The 3,509-nt window shown below is 47.5% G+C and overlaps 1 pseudogene across 1 annotated transcript; it reads right to left on the bottom strand.

Moving 5' to 3' along the window:
• Positions 1-551: 551 nt before the first annotated feature.
• Positions 552-3,509, bottom strand: LOC103699692 (pyruvate decarboxylase 2-like; annotated as a pseudogene). The gene is made up of 7 exons (XR_015972959.2): positions 3,352-3,509; positions 2,470-3,055; positions 2,172-2,242; positions 1,953-2,069; positions 1,666-1,855; positions 1,302-1,546; positions 552-1,124 (listed from the first exon to the last, which is right to left on the bottom strand). The product of XR_015972959.2 is annotated as a pyruvate decarboxylase 2-like (transcript).

Raw genomic sequence — 3,509 nt, 5'->3', positions numbered from 1 at the left:
CCCGCCAGGAGAATGTTCGATGCGGGCAGAAATGGCCGTGTGTTGGGCACCCCGACCGGTTTTACTCATACCCTCCCCACCCGTGGGCCCGGCTCAGCTACTCCTCTGAGCTCTGGCTCGAGTCCCACGTGTGAGTACGTCACACCCGGCACCATCCCGGCTACTAGCGGTTCAAGAGCGGTCCTTGTGGTCTCCGGTCCACAATTTAATTGTCGCCGCAGCGATTCGAACTTGGGACCTTGTGATTAGAATTGCTGCCCAGTACCACTAGGCTACCACCTTGGTGGCAAAAACTCTTTTCTTTCATCAAGGATAAATAAGTAGATGGACTGCCATCAAACAAGGAGAGCCACCGCATGACCTATTTTTCAATCATCCAAACATAAAAATATAGTAGTTACCAACATGCACATGGTACCACGTACAATATCATACCAAACAAACACAAGTCTTTAAATTAAGCTGGCTTGTGTAAATGCTGGCCAAGGAGTGGGCAAAATGGTTGGCGTCTATCATTTCTTCACACGTCTCAAGTTTGGAACCCGTTGCCATTGGGTGCCGGTGACCTTGAGTTTATATAGATGCAGTGTTGCTGGAGGCATTCATAACACAAGCACATGCTAAGGACACCAGCACAAAACAAAACAATACATGGTCCTACGTACGGTTGCACATCTTCGATCTCCTCTCTATCTAGAGGAAGTTCTAAGGTAGAACCTTACGTAGGAATCTTCCATCATTTCAATCAATTCTCATCATTCCCCCAAAATTAGTGCCTACCTAGACTTGAACCATGCCTCGAAGGCACATCACAAGCCCGGCTTAATAAAATTTAACTCTAATGGTTTTTACTCGTGCAGGTGCCATACTTGTACGCCATCTACAGGAACCACAAGGGAGCAGCCACCGGCGACGAGGAGGACTCGGTGGAAATGAGCAAAGACAAGACCCACATGAACGGCGCCGAGAAGACGGAGAAGAAGGCCCAGAACTCAGTGGCCAACCAGGTCTAAGCGACGACGCAGGCAATTGTATGTGGCTGCGCTCATGTCCTTAGCTTCGCGCATCAATGCATGGATATGTGCTACTTCCATTTAATCGAGCTTAAGGGAACTTTTGGAACCCTGCCATTAGATAACCAATGGGAGGACCCCACAGTCAAAAAAGGCAATTTCCCATCAAGTCAAATTCAAATAGAACGACTTTTCACCAAATTGCTTTCTTATTTTCTGACACAATTAACGAGAAAGTGTGATGCAAACTAGATATTTAGACATGGTGATGAAGAAACAAGATCCCACCGTAGACTCGTATAACAGAGACCTCAAACCCCCCCTCCGAAGAACCATTGGTGCAGATTCGCAGACACCTGAGATCACTGGGGATTTCGTGGCCTACCGCTAGCAGCGGTAACCCTCGAAGCCCACTCCAGCGACTCTTTGCTGGTATCATCCTTGTCCACAATAACCTCTATGAAGCACAAGCAGTCCTCTTTCGGCCCCAGTGCTGTCTGAATCGTCTCCTTAAGCTCCTCCTCGCATCGAACCTACATCAAGATATCAATACCTTCTGGTCAATGCTTCGCAAATGCAAACATCGAACTAAAGTCCTTTTACATGACCATGCACTGAGTTTCTGGCATTATAAATAGACTCCTATACGCACCTTCGTCGTCCAGCATTTGCCCTCGCCATTGTGGATAGCGTCCGCCAGCGCAGTGTAGTTCCAGTTCTTGATGACATTGTAAGGCCCATCATGGATCGCCGCCTCGATGGAGTATCCCCCATTGTTTATGAGGAAAATGATGCTGTTCTGCTCGCACCGCATCATCGTTGAAAAATCTTGAGCAGTCGCCGGAATTGAACGAGAGGATCAAGTCATCAGAGTTGTTCTTCTTCGGAAGAACACACAATATTTTAAGATTTTCGCGCATGATCTGACTCAGATGATACCGAAAGCTTCCATCACCGATGCAGGCAATGACACGCTTATCCTTTGCTGCTTGGGCATACCCCAGAGTCGCTCCCACAGACCATCCAATAGAACCCTATTGCATTTGGAACTCATATCTGAAACATATTTACCAACTAGTTCTTAACCATCAAACAACACAGAAGGATCAGAGAACTGCTATATATGGAAAGCATCTGGGTTTCGGACGAAGGCCTTACCCGCAACCTTGTGGCAGTTTAAGCTTCTGGCAGTTGAACCACGAAGCTTTCCGTGATCGCAGCATTGTGGTGTTGAAATCACCACTTGTCCTAAAAGCTTAAGTTAATAGGATGAGGTAGATTTATTTATATATTTTATATTTTCTAATACTCCTCCTCACATGTGGGTCGGATTTTCCTCAATAGGCGAGCCCAACATGTGAATGCACTGATACCATGTTGAAATCACCACTTATCCTAAAAGCTTAAGCTGATAGGATGGGATAGATTTATTTATATATTTTATATTTTCTAACATGTCGCTCGTAAGCATATTCTCGATGTGCTTGAAGAGCACGTTCACCTTCAAAGGCTCCTTGGGCTTGCACTCAAGCGGGACTCCATCGAGCACGAAGATCCGGTGGTATTTATCGTAGGCAGCAGTGTTGCGCTTGAGCCGCTTGGCGAGCTCCCGGAGGAGGTCCTTCATCAGTGACACACCCAAAAGCAGGCCCATTGGCAACCACCACACGGTCAGGCTGCACGATAACGGACTTCTCCTTGCTGAGGAGGAGGGAGTACCCGACCGTGGTGAAGTCATTGAAGATGGGCCCTGCAAAGAGGTAAGCGTCGGCCAACTCCACGATCTCAGCGCAGAAGGCGGTGCTAACGGCACCCCAGTAGGTTCCAATGAAGTGGGGGTGGTGCTCCGGCACGAGTCCCTTGGCTGACGGAAGCACAGCTATGGGGTAACCACAAGCATCCGCCAGCTTCACAAAGGCCTTGCAAGCCTTGGCCACCCTGATCTTGGGGCCTCCAATCAAGACCGGCTTCACCGCCTTGTTCAGGAACTCCGATCCGCCGTGGCTTCGACAGCCGCCTCTAGACCCAACTTGTTGCTCAATCTGCTGGCGATAACGAGTCACAGAACACTAAAAACTACATATATTCCATTGAGCAGCTTGATTAAATTCGCCAAGGAAGAAAAAGAAACGATTTTTAAGTGATGATGAGATCTCGGAAAGCATATAGAAAGCAATACATAGGTTCTGTTCGCTCTAATGATTCCAGTAATCAAAACGTACTTATACCGACAACATAAGATATAGAAACAGAGATTTAAATAAAGAACCGATTTTTGAAGCACTCCGGAGATTCAATGAAATAGAGAAGAAACAGTGGAGGCCGTTTCAACCCGTACCTGGGAGAGAGGAAGAACGGAACGGGCTCCCGGCTGAAGGTGGGATGAGGAATGGCATGCAGATTGCAACTGATTATAATATATGCGGGTTTGCTTTCCCTTAAAGCAGTGGAGATCGCGGTGTCGATCAGCTCGTGGGCATCCTCCAGGTTATATAT

The sequence above is a fragment of the Phoenix dactylifera genome, chromosome 14 (genome assembly GCF_051530095.1).
Source record: "Phoenix dactylifera cultivar Ajwa chromosome 14, Ajwa_hap1_PhDact_Kaust_v1.1, whole genome shotgun sequence".
Classification (NCBI taxonomy): Eukaryota; Viridiplantae; Streptophyta; class Magnoliopsida; order Arecales; family Arecaceae; genus Phoenix; species Phoenix dactylifera.
Note: the sequence above shows the minus strand (reverse complement) of the source record. Positions and strands in the feature narration are given on the sequence as shown.